The following is a 17,842-nucleotide window of genomic DNA, read 5'->3' on the forward strand; positions in this document are numbered from 1 at the left end:
TATATTTCCGTTGACAGTCCCAACATCTCTGCAGACTTAACTGGCAGGGTCAATATCATGGAGAGAAAGAGGAGTACTTTAAAGGCATGGTGTGTTTGTAGGTTCTCATTTGCGGCTGCGTAAAGGCCCCGGAGGGCAGAAAGGAGGACATCGAACAACTAACATCTCTGTTAATTTTTACAACTCTTGGATGAACAGCCGACAGCAAAATGAAACTATTTAATGTCCAAAGGGAGTTTTATTAGAAATTGGTCAAGTTAAGTGAGTATAATGTAAGAAAAAAAAGGGTGGCAGAATTTTTGTTTCATCCTTTGTATACAGACAGAAGGAGCTGGGTTGTCTGCTGACATCAGCGAATAGCAGTTGCTTTAATAGCCAGCAGGACCTGAGGCAGAGCCAGAGGTCTTCATTCAGCCCCTACACTGCTAATGTGCTAATCTGTTCTCTTCCAGCACGCCCCAAGGCTTTACACAACATTATGGCCACAAAATAGTCCTTTCCTCAAATAGTTAATTAGTCACATGATGAGGAGGCTCAGTAATGTGTAAGTGGGCCAATATTCGCTGTAATATTTTAAGCTTTCCACAAGGGAACATCAACTGCCATTAGTCAAAGGAAGCCGGTATACAGCTGCCAACGTGTAACTCAGTCGGATACACCTTGTAAATATGGTGAGCATCATAATATATTATTCATGTCACATTTGGTCACCCATGGAGCTGCCAGAGTGCCAGAGACAGTGGGGCAGTGGGTGGTGAGAAGCTGCGGAGGGCACACAGTGAAAAGTGCTAATGAAGTGACACAGCAGAGCAGCTGATCACAGCTCAGTGTCCACCAAGCTCACTGCTCCCTGACTCTTGACTAAGACATATGCTCATAACAACACACATGTCAAATTATAGCTCAGGCACACTCATTGCTACAGTCTCCGGGCTCAAACTCTCACACCTACAACACACCTTTTAATGTTAATACAATACTTATACAGTAGCTGGAAGAAAGGAGGACTGGATTGTAATGCTGATACTGTACAGCCCACATTAACAGAATTTAATTTAATTCAATTTAATTCCTTTATTGTCATTGTACACAGTACAAATACAATTCAAAGAAAAACCACTCTAAAACAATGCCAATAAATATTAGCATTAAGAAAAGATATGTGAGAGAAAAAGATATCTAATATAACAAATAAATACAAACAGAATAGATTTAAAAGAGCTTGTTGTAAATAGCTGAATGTGCAGGCAATCAGCTGCCTGTCAATCATTTTCAACGACACGTTTAGTACTCAAAGGACTTAAATGTTCTTTCTGCTACCAGTATTACTAAATTCACGTCAACTACAATAGGCATCGCTTCCTTATAATAAGTAAATAAGTAAATTATAACTAAGGGCTGTACTTATGGTACATGGTGAGCACTGCACTGTGGTTAGTGATTAAATTACCCATAGGTGCAAATAGTTATTTTGGTTGAACTGGCAAAATTCTCTCAACCCATAAAGGAATGCTTTTGGGATGAAAATAGATTTTCTTGAGATAGTGACAATAGAATAAACATGATCTTTAACTGTATCACACTGATTCTGAATCACAATCGTTCAGTTACTGATCATATCCCACTCTCAACACGGACTCTCTACAAACAGCCTCTTCTATGCAGACGTTATACATTTGTCATGTCAATAAAGCTATTTGTAGGCAATTGATCAGTTGCAACCCCTCAGTTCTGACAAGGGATGCGTGGGAATTGAAAAGAGAAGGAGTGAGAATCACGGATTCTTCTCAAATGACCTCAGATAATATCACAGGACCAGTGATCAGCTCTTCACAGTGGCCTGGCTGCAGCACACCTATTGGCTCCTCTCTCCAGAGAGTGAGGGATCAAAGTGGCCATGACACTGTACTCCCTCATCAGGAGTTGTCAGAGATCAGCATCAGAACCCCGGGGAGAGAGAAGGGTTTGTGTAGATAAACCTGTGAATCTGTGAATATTGCAGGGTTGATTCGCTCTCTAGCGCTTTCCTCAGGAACAGTAGTTCTAGGGACTACGCCTTTTTCTGTTCTTGCTCAAGTACAGAGGCAGGTAATAATCAAACATGTTACAGCATCCTGCTTACCCAGAATTCCTTTGTGCATGCCAACCATGGGGAGAGAAGGAAGACGTTGCTGTCGGTTGAACAAAGCTTTCCTGTGTTTTGAAAAGAGGAGGGAAAATCAATGGCTATCTCCAGTTTGAGGAGGCACAATCAATTTTGTGTGGGCCTGATCCTCTCAATGGAGATGAGAGAACAATAACAGACTATGGTCATTTCAGGGTCACAGCAGACTTGGGGAGATGGCCTCTGGTTGAGGTGTTTGTGCTGGATCCCAAGTGTTGTGTTCTGTATTGATTTCTTCTTTATCCTCTCTGTGTGTCTCCAAGAACCTGGAGACACACAGAGAGGAGGCAAATCACCCTCTCATGGCTGCTCAGCTTTCTCTCTCTGAAGGACGCCCCAAAGCTCCTGAAACACTCCATAAATTCACAGAGTTGTGAAAAATGTTGAAATCATAATTTCGACAAATTCCCCATCATTAGTGTCATTGTCGCAAATTTGAGAACCATTTTATGTGTAATTCCACTGCTACTACTATAATACTCAAATAAAAAAACAATATACATGAATGAGGCATGTTAAAATTATTAATGTTTATTTTAATTAATTGTTAAAATAATAAAGGTTTATTTTAATATTGAAATAAATAGGCTAGTGTACATCATGATTAACACAAAGTATAAACCTCGACACCTACTGACCTAGGTGGGTTTTGTATGATATGAGATTTCCATTTTAATTTCTATCAATCTCCTAAAATAATTCTTAATTCAATTCTTACCCAGGGGATTAGGCAGCTTTACTTCTCTGCATCTGTTGTTTACCTCATATGATTTGTTACACCTCTGCCTGCCTGCAACCGCAAAAACTGGAACCACCGTTATTCATTCAATATCTCTTTTTGAACCCCAGATAATCCATGATTGGCATAGTGTGATCCTCTAAAGCATTAACGTCGCGTGAGCAGGGATTCACAATTATTAGTCTTACTCTTCATGTAAATCCATCTTTGTTGCAAGGCATTCAATAATACTACTGATGTGATTCTATTGATGTGATCCACAAACTTCCTCGGGTGATGTAGGTACACTGACAGGCAATGCATCATATCACACAGGGATTTGCATCAGGCAGGAGGCTGTCTGGTCCCTGAAACCACCTCAGAGACCAGCAGCCACTCTGAGATTTGTAAACTCCCGCTGGTCCAGAGAATCAGATGTGACTAATGTGTGCACAACAGCTCAGATGCTATGTGAAGGAAAAATAGATTTTCTACCTGTGGCAGATATTATCTCCCTATACGGAAAGTGGTGACTGTTATTTACCTATTATCATGTTCATGTGGTCTAAATTAAAAACACGTTTTCCATGAAGGTGATAATGCACCACATTTTGGTCAAACCAACATGTGAGGAAACTAGCTTAAGGGACAAAGGGACTTGAGGGAATGCTTAGGGTCGGTAACAAATAATAAAAAGGCATGCATCAGATTTGTTAAACTGTACATTTTGTATTCATGTTGGTTTTACGTTATTTGAAATTACATTTGAATATTTTTTTTTTTAACAAAAGTAAGATTGAATGCCTTGAAAATGCCAAATGCTGTAACCACAAAAGAATGATACATATTAAACATTTTATCCACCTGCAGTGGATTCTGGACTGGAAGTGTACTTACTTATACATTGAAATAGATTTTGCTCTTTCTATATTTGAATTTTAATACATTTTAGCAACACTAGCAGGACATACAGTATCCTGAAAATGCTGCTTTTCCTCTAAATAATGTGTGACAAATCATGTAAAAATGTGTCAGGAAACATAGAGTTGCATTGCAAAAGTGAATTATATTTATTCCACATTTGAGTCCAGATTTATTTTCCTGTATATGGTCAGATTTTTAAGAAAAAAATACAACACTTGACATTGTGTCGCATCACATCATTGATCCAAGTACATGGACAAAAACTGATGTCAGACCTGGTTCCTACAGCTTTCTGATTGGTCCAACTCTTTCAACGTTGTTGTTTACTTGAGTGGTGTTAATCTCTGAGATCAAGCGAAGAATAAATCAACCACACCATACAGGGATGTGGCACAGACAGTTGGAAAATCAGAAGTGGGACCATCTGTCAGTATTTGTGATGAATGGAAATGGACCTCTCTTGTGTGACATTTCTCTGATCAGTCATGTTTTGTACATTTGTGGCAAATTACTCCGTCAGACATTGCTTGCACCTGCCTGTCAGACAAAGGGAGAGCCCGATGCCTCACAGACAGGTGAGTGACAAGAACGAGTCTGGGGAGAAAACCAACCGGAGGCTGTCGTGCCAATGGAAAGAGGAGAGGAAGAAAAAAAAGAGAGTGAAAGATGAGAAAAGCCAGTGACTCCTCAGTACATGAATTCCCCTGGGTGAAGCAGTATCAGTCAATCTGGGGCTAATTCATGTCAGAGTGTGTGTGCTATCTCCTTCAGAGGGCAGCAGAAGGTTGATAAAATTCAAGTGGAAATGAAGTTTTGTTGCACAAGTGGACTGTGGAGAGAACATGACACATCCTCATCCTCTGACTTTTTGCTGATCTTGCACAAGGTTTTGATCATCCTATCTACTTACTGTATAGTATCTTTGGGAGGAGCCTGTTTATGTGAGAAATTAACATAATTTTATTGTGTTGTTAAACAACAGAAAATATTAGTTTACACACTGCAAAATTAAGAAAACTGCATCCCTCCCAAGCCCATAATATTCAGCTGTATTATTGAAGAATGAATCAGCTCTATTTACAGAAATAGTAAAACTATGTTATATTATGTCTTCATAAATTAATGATGTAAATCACATGAGCCCAAAGCAGAATTGGGATGTAGAAAACAGTCAAAGTAAAGTGAATTTCCTAAGATTGTATTCTACAAAACACTTCAAATGAAAAAAGATCTCTTAATCCAGAGCGGATAAATTACCTACTGTATGTTCAACAATGCATCCTTTTTAAAAAAATTATATTTTCTTCATATTTTTACTCTCAAAATCAAATACAAACAAAAGTGAAATGATAGCGTTCAACAATACAAAACATATCGATCTGATTTGTTACTGAAAATCACATTTTACCTTTGTTCTAATCTGACTGCATACTTCAGCAGATTTGATATGTTATTATTTTTATTATTTAAAACCTCTTTTAACAGGCAAAGATGTATGGATGAATAATTTGTTATGGTAATATTAACATGAACAGTCATAGCCTTAATAGTGTTTTTATTATTAGAACATTCAACAATATTGTCTATTTGCCTGACACTGAAAACAGCCTAAATAAAAGAAGCTGTTTAGAAATAGAGAAAAGAGACAGGAGGTGCAGTGGGGTGGCAGTCAGAGGCAGGTGAGGAAAATAAAACAGATGGTGAGGTTGGGGCTCCGTGTCGAGTGCATAATGTGCCCTTGGGCCTGGGGAAGCAATGTCTAAATTAATATGATTCGTCCACCTTTGATATTTAAGAGGATTATATGTTCAAACACAAGGTTATGAATAACCTAGGATGAAAAGTGACACACGGCAGAATAGAATTAGCGGCTCCTGAAAGACTTCTTCATTCATTGTTAACTTCTTGCCTAATCCTTATTAGGATGTACAGGTCTGAGGGAGCTGGTTGTGGCTATAGGGACATGTGCCCCTATTGTGTGTCTGATGGTTAATCATGCTGTCATGGCAGGAGGAGGGGGAAGCAAATGGGAAGAGAATGAGGGATCAAGAAAATACATAAAGGCCCCCTGCTCTTTATGGGTGTTACCCAGTCTGGCTGAGCTCTGATCCTCCTCCATGGTGTTAAATATGAAGTGCAGAGCAGCACTGGCTCCCAGCATGTGTATATGAGGAATATCACATATGTGTTCACACACACACAAACCTGCAAATCACATGCAAGGCCGATTTAGGAAAAACAGCAGGTGCTACCGGTCGTAAGCCAAATAAAACACTGATTTCACTCTCAGCTAATAATTTTGTTTTATAACAGTGTTGGTTTTGTTCCATTTTAAGACAATGAACCCACAGTGGGAAATGTAAGGAACTTGATCCACTGTGGTGATGTTTCATATAATTTGTATTAGATGTCATTGAAAATGTATTTGCGTGTGTGTGTGTGTATGTGTGTGTGTTTTCCATAATCACAGCTGCAATTGCAGTTCAGACAGGGAGTGGACATTTCACCAGGAAGAAACTGTCCTTAAGGAAATGACCTAATGCATGACATGAAAATAATGAGTATCAAATGGTTTGCTCTAGCTTTTGTGTGTGTTGGGTATAAATGCACATTCTTTTTGCACATTATTTCTTTTATTGATAGAGTAACTATGTTTCAGATTTTTTTCTGTCAAGTGTCATCACATGAAGTCATCACAAGGCTGGAAATAATGCATTATTTTCCTCCAGAACATCTAGTGATAGTAGTGATCTACTCAGTATTTATATGAAAATATCAATATCCTTTGCAAAAAAGATTTTAAACACATTAATTAATTCCCCTTCCCCTTTCCCCTCCAAACCAAGTCTGTGCTGCAATTATATTTTTGAAATTTTGACTTTCTAAGATAATTGAAATTCATTTTCACCATCAAGCTCAGAGTTGAATCTTTCATTTGAATTTCCAGCAACCACACTCATCCCTGAACTTTCCAGGTGCTGGAAATGTGAATCTCCATCGACAGGCCTGTGTCCACTCCACTGTGCTGATTCTGTGACCCTCTCACTGGGTGAGTGGATCCATGGGCCGTTAAATAGTCATATTACCTGATGCATTACAGAGCCATACAACAGTGTCAACAGTTACTGTCTGAAGAGTCCGTTAATAGCTTTTAGGCAGTATCATACACATAGAGTATAATAATATAATATAATAATAATAAGTGAGGACATTTATTAATGCACGGTGGGATTAGATGATCAGAAAAAAATGCATCAATTCTATGTGCCAAATAAACAGTCACTTAATGACCATGCAACAGTATTTAGAGATGTTCCCTGCTATCATATATTTGTGATAAAAGAAAGAGTTGAGTCCTGTCTTTGAAAAGCAGTGTGTTCTTCTCTCAGATAAGACCTGAGTAACAAGAAGTGTATATGTTATTAGTATTCCTCGAGGTGTTCACCTTCCACTTGCCCCAGCTCACCCCGAGTCTCCCAAACACCAGCATACTCCCATCACGTGCTATATTGCACCGGACTGACCCTGGCTCGCTCACATACGCACCTTGGCTGTACCTTCATGTAAATGAAGTTGTGAATGCCTTTGGGAGACCACTGGTTTATCAGAAACATGCCTGCCAGAGCCGCTCAGTATTGTCCATTAAACAGAGAGGCGAGCGAGTCATATTCACAGCCCAAAGGTCAGCGCCAGTGCTGATGCAAACGCGGCTGCATTCATAAAAAGCAATTCAGGCTGTTGCTACCTTGTTGTTGTTGTCATGCTTCGAGGGCCTACTTTCTAATTTTTGATAATGACAAGGGGACATCATTTACATATCAACTCCTGTTTATTCTGTTTATTCAGGAATTCCCCTCCCATATCCTCTTGTCCACATTTGACATTTCTCGATCACCAAAACAAAAATAAGAATTCCACCGGTGTTGAAAGATAATATACAATTAATATGGGTGGTGTTATGGAAACCAAACACACTTGGAAAAAAAGAAGGAAAAAAATCGAATCCATTTCAGTATCTGAGCTGTACCAATAAAGCAAACAGTGCGTGACATTGACAGCAGTGAAATCTCCTGGTTCTTCTTATGCCTGCAGAGCTCGCCATCAAAAATGTAATTAAATTATGAACTGATAAACACTGGGCTTGTTACGCTTATTTGTTTATCCGTTATTAGAGGCAGAGAGCTCTCTCCCTGTGAATAAAAACCATGGCCAACCAGAGTGCCTCCCCCACCATACTGCACGGTTATATATGATCCACATAAGGACATGGAAGATGGGTTTATATTGTGATGTTATGACCAATAATCAATAAGATGTGTAGTTTCCATGTAGCAAGCCTTGTATCACTGTACATTCAGCCAATAGTGACATATGGTTAACATACAGGTTTTTACAAACCCTTCTCCACTTAAATGAAAGTTCTCAACAATATTTCCTTAAGTTAGAAGTTACATAAAAAACAAACACAAAAAATAAACTAGAGTGAGACCTTAACCTTAGCGTCACTTAAAAAGAAAACAGCCTCTTTCAGGAGTGCTGACATCACTCTTGCAACAATTCATTTTCCTGTTGCAGCCTTTTGTTCACCTGCTTGTATGCAGCTTTTGTCAGGAGTGAAACACTTGCCCTGCTTTATGTGGACACAAACACACACACACAAAATTGGAGACGCATTATTCTTCAACGGTGAAAAATTCAGTGCCAAGTCGAGCGACAATTCAGCCACATCTTTTCCCCCCGGCAACTAATACAAGTTATAATGACACATACCGTTGTGTCTCATTTAATATAGTGTATGTCTAAAAAAGAATGGCATAATTGTAGTAGTTACAGCAAATTATGACACTTGTGGGTAAACGTTCTGTAAACTGCCATTAGAAGTAAGGAGGCTTTCTGCGCACTGTAGGAACAGCACAGAGAGCAGGTGGAGAGGCAACAGGCTGTAGCCCCCCCAACAATCTGCCATAATAACCCCTCCATTTGCTAACAACTCCAATCTCTCATTCTTCTGTGTGATTGAAGTAGTTTCAGCAGTTAGATGCTCCACTTATCTTCTTATCTATATCAGAAACATTATTTGTGTTTAAACTTTGTTGTACAGTATAACAAATGAGTCAGGAGAAGTCATCACATCTTCACTGTACATTTCTCTCCAAATCTAGATTCTTTACTCTCCCTGTATATTGTGACCATTTGCTAAAAAAAAAAAAGTTGTTCTGATTTTTAACAAACAGCTAATCCACATAAGTAACTGTAGAAAATCACTGGGTGAATTTCTCCTTAATTAATAGTGAGAGCTCTTCATTTGAAGAGGCTCATATATTTGCGGTCACTCCTCTCAGGTGTGCTACAATTAGAACAATTACACAAGCAAAGTGGCACTCTGTCCCCAGAGAGAGAGAGGAAGTGTGTATTGTGATCCCCTGGCTGATTACAGACTCCACTTCACACACTGCAGCCATAATGAGAGTGGAGTGCATGCCTTGCTGAGGTTATGAACTGTAGCTGGACTTATGAATCGGTGGTATTCGTTAAACTGTTGATGTTCTCCGATATGGTAATAATCCACTCATGTCTGTCACTGACACTTCTCCTCTTAATCGCAACACATAAGAAACGTAAATGTGTGGAGAAAATTTTGGAGAAAACTACTAATTACATCTGGTAACATGGAGATTTATCCAATTGTAAATTATATTGTATATTGTGGTTTTATTTCTACAGGTGCTGATAGACAACTTGAATGCCCTTGATGGCAAAATTCTCATTAAATCTCAATAAGACATGTTGCAATAGCTCTGTCACCCTGTCTGACACATTTCGGGCACTGGGATTAAGCGCTTGTTTTATTTCCCTGTGATCCTCCTCACTTTAGTCACTTACTGACTTCTATTCATCATCATATGTATTTGAGACAAAAGGCGACTGACTGAATTTAATGCCCATGCCCATGCAGCAGGACTGAGCCTCTGCAGAGTTGACCAGCTTAGCTCGAGTATGTGACAGCCTGCTATAGTGAAACATTGTTAGTTTGATTTGAACAGAAGTAAGGTCACACTTTCAATCATGCACTATGCGTTCCTTGTACATTTATCACACATGCATCATAAAAGTTGTTGCAGAGTGACTCGATAATGGCATAACTTGCTCTAATCATCTTTATGGGGGTTGTTTCACTTTAAGAAGACAACCTTATAAGCCTGTAATCATCATGCAGATTTTCAGTGACTGCCTTGCTAAACACTGCATTTTATAATTCATTAATAAATGGCAATTTCTTATGTATTACTGTGCTCTGTTTGGCCATTAGAGGATGAGCCGCTATTAGTGGAGAAGCAAATATCCTCAGGCCTCAGACACAGGGTCAAGCTCATTGCATTCCTTTCCATGTTTCTGCTGCAATTGCAACACTGATCCGTGCAACGATGGTAAAGTCCTGTATATGGGATCTGGTTGCACAAAGGCTCCAGTCTCCTGTTATGACAATATTCTGTATGATATTAAATAACTGTGCTGCTAATTATCAGAGAGCTTTTTCCTTCTAATTAGGTTATACTGAAACATGCTAGTGACAGATACAGGAGTGTGGAGATCTGGGTAGTTTGAATGAGGGATGCTGGGAGATGCTCATGTTCTATCATTATGGAACTACAGTCAAACACCTACAACACTGCAAATACCCATCCAATCATTTATCTGTATCTCTATCTGTATAGCTAATCTACATATGTAGTTAAACCTGCATGGGCATCATTAACAAAGCATGTATCAATTTAGATTTACCCCTCAGTGTAAAATAATAATGAAAAAAGAAAATAAGTAAAGAAAATTTAAAAACTTTGACGTCAAGTTACTTACCATTGTTTTCGTTGCAGTAATTAAATGGTCAAACAGCTTTCATTTAACATTCATTCATATCAATGGGCCATAAATTATAAATGAATCCTTCATAACAATGGGAGTCAATATGTATAATAAGAGTGCATGCCAGTCACACTGAATGTCATTGTGAGCAACATAAATTGATTTTATATTATTTTAATGTCAGTAAGAAGACAGTGGATGCAATGTACTTTCAAGGGTCAGGCAGCATGGAAGAAAAAAAAAAAAGAGCATGGAAAGTATGAATTATTTTACCAGCTTACACAAAAATAATACACTGTCATTAATGAAGAAAAGGACAATCAATAAGTTAATTAATATTTAGCCATAACTTTCCAAATGAATGTTGCTAGAAGAAGCCTTCCTAATAGGCTGACACACTTGCATTTTATTGCTGTCTTACAAATGACTTTGGAATTGCATGTACACAGTGTGACACTGGCATAAGGAGTAAATGAGTGTTCACAAATCAGCCCACTGTTAAGCTCGTCTTCAGGCATTATGAATTTTCCATTAACAGGATGTCTGGTGAAACACACTAAAGCAGTTTTGACACAGCACTGTTACTACAAATTAGGAAAATTCCTCGCAGAAGACGAGACAAGTTTATATAGCCCAGTTTTTCTCAGAGGACTTTAAACAGTAAGCATCCTCTGCTCTTAGACCCTCACCTCACCTGAGGAAAAACGCCAGGCCAGTTTAGCAGCAGAGGAAAGGAGGTGAGGCAGGCAGCAGTTGTAGCCTACAGACTAGGCATGGTCATGGAGCTCTCAAGTTAGAGATATCGGTAAAAAGAAAAAAATACAGAACTTTTGAGAGTACAACAGGGGAAACTCTCAGCTGTGGCTCAGGCCTGAAACTCAGAGGTTGCCATGGGAATTTTGAGTGGTTACCCCAACGATAGACAGAAGCAGGCAAAAACACATAGAAAGGGGGTGATTTTCTGCCCCTGCAATAGTCTCACTTTTGGACTTAATGTGACAAAACAGCAGCTTCCATCAGAACAAGAAACAGACTATGATCGACCAGAGGCCTTCCTGAACATGTTGATGTGGTGTTTTAAAAGTGAATATTTTGGAAATCCTTGCAATCTAAAGAGAGGGGCACTTTGGCCTTTCTCCTGAAATTGGCAAAAAAAAAAGTTTGTATTGGAGAGGGCAGCTGGATGAGACTGGCCTCACTCAGAGGCTCATAATTCAAATTCTATAAGTCTCTCTGCTTTGTTGAGCACATTGTGAGGAAGACAATAAGTTTGCCTACAGGTGTGGAAAAAAAATCACGGGTGTAGTGTTACAGTATTTGTGGCCAGGAGCAGCATGGAAAGAGAGGCATTTCAGACAATTTCTGACAACTTCTCCCACTCTAGCCAATGATGTCACACACTCTTGAAGATTCCATACCTATTCTCCAAAAATGATCAAGATAATTGAACAATGATTGATTAAAAAGTATAAAACCTATTGAACCATGTAAAACCACATCAGTAGGCTAGATTTCTGTACATGTTCAAGTTGAAATTGAGTCTCTAGGTGAAATTATGCCATAGACGTTTGAAAAAAAAAATCCAATAACTGTTCAGTTTTTTGTCCCTCTTACATTCATTTCTATGGGAAAAACTAGCATTAAAAAGTAATCACACATCCCAAGCTGTGGAATTGCAAACTGAAATTTGTAAGATGAATAATAAAAAGAAGAAGAACGAAACAGGCAGGATAACAATAGTGCCTTGGAGCGTTAGCCCCATTGCAATATAGAGACAAGAGGGTGCAGTCATCTAGGCTATTTAAAAACAGGAACGCCTTTAATGGTGCACTGTGGATGTGAAATATTCATGTATTTTAATGAAACATTTTTGTTAATAAAGAATCACATCCTTTCAATGGAAATTTCTGTCAGCTTTTCCATATATATCTTCAGCCACAAACGAAACGTAAAATGATTAATTATGGTATAATTTGAAATGCATTTTGCTGCTAAGTGATTTATCAAGGCACTTGTAAAATATAGTCCTGCGATGTAGTGCCTCCTGGTTAACATATTAAAGAACATGTTAAATTTTAATGTTTAATTATAAGGGGATCTCAAATTAAATATTCAAGACTTTCAATGATTCAGGTGCTGATTTTGATTCTTATTTGTAGTGAATCTATTTCCACCACTGACTGTAAAAAAATAATTGTTTGCAATTATCACTGACAATATCAGTGTTATAGTCATAACAACAACAATTCTTATTGTATCAAATAAAAAATATGCAAGTGTATTTTGTCATTCACACTATTAGGTGATCAACACCTCAAATAGGCCTGAGGACAGGTGAATTCAGTGAGCTCTGAATGCTAATGGTTTAAATGTAGAGCACTTGACAAATGATCTTGAACTTCAAACCAACAGTGGAGTTATTAATGTTTAAATACCTGCTCAGCTCAGTTAGACTTAAAGTGATCCGTCCTCTTTGTCCATTTTTGCTCCATATCACCTGATGTAACTCGCCTGCACTCTTCTCCTCAACTCAGAATTAGATGGTTTTATTCACATTCAAGAAGTGTTATTGGATGAGAGAATGTGCATTTCCTGTTGTATTTCAATGATAGGCTATATATTCCCTTTATTCAGCCTTGAGGTTTGCAAGTGACAAATATTTCCTTGATGATAGGGGTAAATTCAAAACTGTTAATGGGTACAACACTTTCAAAATGAAAGTCCTCTAGCTCTGCAAATTGAATATTGTTTACTCGGTCCTAGTATCCCCATGCATCTAATAAGCAGCATAACAACAAATTTTCCAAATCAGTATTATATGAAAATGATTATGCATCTGTTCTGAGCTGAAATGTGTGAGAAGGCACTGAAATCGATATGACCTGCGGATTCTTCCCTCCACGGCAGAAAGAGGATCTATTATGGAGAAATCATGATTTATGTCAACGGCAAGAGGGATGTCAGGTTGAGCAAGGGATGGAGGTAAGAGCCAATAATGATAAATGCTCACATCCACATACCCACCCAGCCCCTCCCCAGCATACTCCTCTGTGACCAGAGGTGAAGCTCTCCAGCACTTCTCACCATCCCTGCACCACGTAGTTCTCCTCAACATTGTCACCACCACACATTCATCCGTTGTTCATCATTGTTCCCCTCTCTATTATCATACCCCTGTATTTTCCTCCCCTCATCAGATACAGTCCCCCTGTCTTCCTCTCTTGTTCTGCCCATCTGATGTTGTCTATTCCATGTGATCTGTCTATGTGGAGAAAACTGCTGCTGCTCATGATGGATTCCAATGATCCAGCGCTTTAGGGAACAAGGAGCGACGCAGTCACCTTTAAGCTGTGGCAGTGCAATCTGTCTCTGTCATACATCGCCCCCATACATGCAACATGGGCCAGACAGTGAACAAGAGGAAGAGGAGGGGACGAGGAAGAGATATGGTCAAGATAGTGTATGGGATAGGATCAAATAAGCCAGATAGATATAAAAAAGAAAAATGAATTGAGGAGAACAAGCCATTAATCAGGCTCAACATGATTCAAATAACAATCTCTTGATTTATTCACATAGACTAAAAAAAAAAAAAACTTCTTTATATGCAGTTGAAATATACTCTGCTACTTGTTACTTTAGAATATAAAGCCATTCCATTAAAAATAAAATTAAAAATAATTTCTCTTGTATTTCTATATAATGCTACAATGCATTTTATATTTGTATAATTAGTTAAGTGATTATCTGTGGGTAATCTCAGACTCATAACTGCTGTAGCAATTGAAAACATGGCAGTGAGTGGAAAGCAACAACTTGATTATTTAAATCAGTGGCCTTGACGTTTTTTGAGTTGGTAATGATTCAATTTTAGTGTAATTGCTATTGAGTTCAGCGTCAATGAAATCTGCTACAAACGACAGATTCATTCACAACAGAGAGACACTGAAGTGGTCATTAATGAGAATAAGCATCAGCATAAACATGATGTTTTCTGTTATTAACAACAATGATTGGAATGCTTTTCTTTTATGAGAGCTGATTTGAAAAAAAAAAATATTTTGTTCATCTTTAAAAAAAAATCAAGCATTTTATAACTGTGTTTTGAAGGATGCAGTATAATTAAAGTTTATTATTATCATTATTATGTATTGATAATAATGCTCAGGGATTATCATGGCCACCCTGCCCTGCATGTCCATGTGTTTCCTCTCACAGGTAAGCTAACCATCTCAGGTGAGCCAATAACTGTGAAACTGGCTGGAAGTGTGAGCGATCGATTGTCTACATGTGTTAACCCTGTGATCGACCACCCAGTGTCCACTGAGACAGACTGCTTAGACACCGACCCCCTTGCTGCCTACCAATAGGAATTACCAGGTGAGGTAAATGAATGAATGAATGAATGAATGAATGAATGAAAGCAACTTTCTCCTTAAAGCCAACACACCTCACCAAAATGACTGCCCTGCACACATTCTACAGTCGTCTGTTATGGATGCGTAGTATAGGATCTTTTTTCGCTGCATGGTAGCAGGAGGGCATGAGGCGCCTAGTGTGTAACTGACGCAGACAGATAGCAGTCAGATGTGATTAGTTCCAGCTTGGTAAGCAGTCCATCGGTGGCATGGCTGACAGAGGAGAGCAGAGAAGTGCAAAGGCAGCAGAGGAAAGGCTGTAGATGTTGAAACTCAATGTGGTGTTTACACACATATGTTTTTAAAAAATCTAATCACCACTGTTGCACTTCACCTTCATTATCCTTTCTTTCAGTATTCAGACTTAATACATATTACCATAGGGGGCACAGCCTTACAGGCCTGACATTATTTACATTAGTTTCCACCTTCCACAGTAAGTAAACACCCATTATGTGCATGGAATTGACTTTGACAGTTTGACCTTCTGTATGACACTGTCTCAAATATGCAAACAGTCCAATTTCCTTATTTAGATAAGCATGTTTTAACTTTCCATAAGCATTCATTTACATTCAAAATTGCCCCAGCTGATTGTCAAACAGATGAAATAAAATCTACTTAACATGCTGAGATGCATGAGTAAATAAGACCGCACCACTCACCCCAACTCTGTATTTGCTATGTGACACACAGATACCTCCCTGCTCTTAAGCTTCTGGCAAACAGGATTGTCCGCTGCCAATTTACATTAAGCAGATATCAGTGTACCTGCATATTGTGCTGGGAATGTTAGCCCATAGGTGAACTAATGATAGGAAAATAATGACTAAAGTAAATGGATAAATACATAACTTACTACTTATACAAAATGCCAGTAAAGTATGACAAACCCATATAGACAACATAAGACAACAACTTTCCATGTTAAACAATATTAAAAAAACTTATTTAAATCATGCTGTAGCTGAAATATTACTCTTTAAAGGTAACAGTTATTAACTGAAGTAAAAATTGGAGTTCTATGGATTCATTGTCCTGCTGTGGACTGAACAATAGCAGAGGTAGTGGAGCACAAACAGCTGACAAAATGTCTTTTCTGAGCAGGAACATGATCTAAATACTAATCAAACATCGTTTACAGCTGGCTTTATTTGAGGCTCCTGTGAGACTGTCCCGTCCCTGCTTTTTCACCATGGTAACCAGAGATTCATTTCAGAGGTGTCATGCTGCATTACCATCTCACCGGCTCATCCACTCCCCTCCACCCTCTGGCTCACTCGCTTTTGTCCCCCCTCTGTTCAGACCCCTCAATCTCAAACCTGTATGGAAAACATCTTGTATCTTCCTCTGCGCACAGACACACACAGAAACACACTTACTCATGCAGCTGCACACATGTTACACGTTGTTGTAGCACCTGCAGAAACAGACACAACATGTGATGTCGGCAGCAAACTGAAGTAACAAGGTTCATATCTGATGATTAACTTTATTCCCCCTTATACTGTAGAAAGCTATTGTTATCCAACCATGTGGTGGCACAGGTTGACACTGACTCAGGAGCAGGGGTCACACATCAGTTATACCCATAAACCTTGGTCAGTCATTGCATCTAAATAGAGGCCACATCACCCATTCACAAGCACATTGACGGACACGCCAGTGGCAGCATAGTGCAATGCAAGGTGGAAGTCTAAAGCTTGACTTCCACTGAGTGCCTTTAACCTGTCTCTGCTCTCTGCTCCTGGTATATTAACTGGGGCTTTATAAAGAGAAAGCCAGATTCCCAACAGTGAGTCATTTCCCCTCTGAGGTTCCACATAAGCAGCCCAAGTCTGACAATCCTTCCTCCATTCATCTATTTCTCCTAAATGCTTCCGTCACATCATTTCAATCATCAAATGCATATGTCCTTGCCAACAAACACATTTCCATGTGATATGGAAAAAGGGCAAGATCTGTGCTCCCTTTTGCTGTATCCCACGGGTCAGAGGTCGCATTGTTAACTGGATGTGCTGTGAAGGAGCACAGCACATCGCAAATAGCAAAATAATCCATTGTAGGAGCCATATCGAGCCAAAGATGTATAGATGTTTCATATGCCAAATAATGTGCGGAGGAAATTCAAACCTCAGAAATGAACCTTCTTCATGAGTGGGACTGGATGGCATTTTGTAATAAAAAAGGCATATAAAATGTCAGTGGTGATATTTGCACTTTAGAGAAACCATGTGAATTGATATGTTCTGTTTCTATGCACATTGTCGTCTTTGACAATAATAGTCAAGTGTCTCCCTGTCTTGTAGGACAGAAGGACATCAAGGTAAAAAAAAAGTAATTCAATGCTGCTCAAACAGATACAAGCTCAACTATGTCAGCAGTCGGTCTGGTGGTTGGAGCTGACAGCAGATTCAAACTGTTCTTTGTTCAGATTAGTCTTGGTGATCAGAGTGCATTAAGGAAGCCTTGACCCCTCTATGTATGCGGGAGAGTGGGATTTGGCATGATGCCACATCAAGCAACACCAGAGGCGTGCAGAGGGTTCACCCCTTTGTTTTGTGCAAAGTGGTTTCCTGGGGCTGCAGTTTGTAGTAACAAAGACAGTGAGCCCTGTCTGCGCGTGCGATTATGACTTGGCTGCACCCTCATCAGCCGTGGCTCCATGGGTTCTGTGACAATTACAATGCAACAGCAAATGAGAGAATTTTATTACATGAAAAAATGGCATTGAAGCAACAAAGAAAAAGAAAA

Source organism: Trachurus trachurus (assembly GCF_905171665.1).
Source record: "Trachurus trachurus genome assembly, chromosome: 14".
NCBI lineage: Eukaryota > Metazoa > Chordata > Actinopteri > Carangiformes > Carangidae > Trachurus > Trachurus trachurus.